A 1444-nucleotide genomic window follows, 5' to 3' on the forward strand; every position below is an offset into this window, starting at 1 on the left:
TATATGTCTTTTGCTAAAGATAAATGTCTTTGGATGAACTTGATGAATTTTTATTGAACAATAAGCAATTCAAATGGCAAAGATCAACCAGGTAGGAAATAATAAATCAGAAAAATCCCCGAACGAATTCATGTAAAAACTGTTTTTACAAAAAAGTTTTTTTTACACAGTTATGTTGTTTTTTTCTCAACTATGTACAGTATTACTAATACAAAGGTAATGATATGTAATGGAAGGTATTTTATCAGGCACCCTAAAAACTTAATTCAAGAAGGCAGCTGTGGCTGAGTGGTTAGAGCGGTCATCCTCCAACAGGACAGTTGGGGGTTCAATTCCACCAGCAGTCACGTGCTGAAGTGTCCCTGGGCAAGACACTGAACCCCTCATTGCCTCCAATGTGTGTCCCATCTGTGTATGAATGTGGCAGGGGTTCCCAAACTTTTCCATACCATGGCCCCCCCCAAACAGCATTAGCTTGTGGCTGAAGCCCCCCCTCGCAAACCTACAATGCTACAAAATATGTAAAGAAACATCAACTTTTAGAATGTTTTAACTTTTATTCACTATATTCAATTAATTATTACAGCTGCTCAGCATAAAAATGTTATTAACTAACATGTTTTAAACACTGTGTTATATTCCCAGTGAAAAAATGAAAAATTTTTCAACAAACTGTTGACCAGAAGAACAGAACAAAATTAATCTAACCTCTCTCTCAAGTGTGTTTATCTGGAAACGACAGACACAGATGGCCCTAGTGTGCAATTTTTATTATTATGATTACTATTTTTTATTTTTGCTTTTTAAAAATCTTCTCTCCCGCTTTCTGGGGCTCCCCTGGCAGCCCCCACTTAGAAAAACACTGATCTAAAGCACTGATTGATGTATTTTCCGGCATATAAGTCGCAGTTTTTTGCATAGATTTGTCCGTCCTGCGACTTATAGACTTTTTTTTCCATGTTCATAACTCAATTTTTGACTGACGCTTTAAATTTTGAAGAACTGCAACAGTGGGTCCTCCTGTGTGTGCTTGCTTCACTCAGCTGGTGCAGGCGGAGGAACGCTGGAGAGCTAGCGGCTCCGGCCACAATGGATTGATGGATGGATGGATGGCGTCGTGCCGCCGAAGCAAAATGAAGCTGTTTTGACCATTAAAGTGCATTTAATAAGAAAAAGTTCAACTGAGACACACCTTTGCTATAATGTCGAGCAAACAAATAATTGTTTTTAAGTGTTGAGCTTGTTAAATTTCAAAGAACTGCAACAGCGAGTTCTCCCATACACGTTCCCTTCACTCAGCTGGTGCAGGCGGAGGAATTTTGGAGAGCTAGCGGCTCTGGCCATGATGGATGGATGGATGGATGGATGGATGGATGGATGGATGGATGGATGGATGGATGGATGGATGGATGGATGGATGGATGGATGGATGGATGGATGGATA

Source organism: Nematolebias whitei, chromosome 16, assembly GCF_014905685.2.
Source record: "Nematolebias whitei isolate Nwh7 chromosome 16, NemWhi1, whole genome shotgun sequence".
NCBI classification, from domain to species: Eukaryota; Metazoa; Chordata; class Actinopteri; order Cyprinodontiformes; family Rivulidae; genus Nematolebias; species Nematolebias whitei.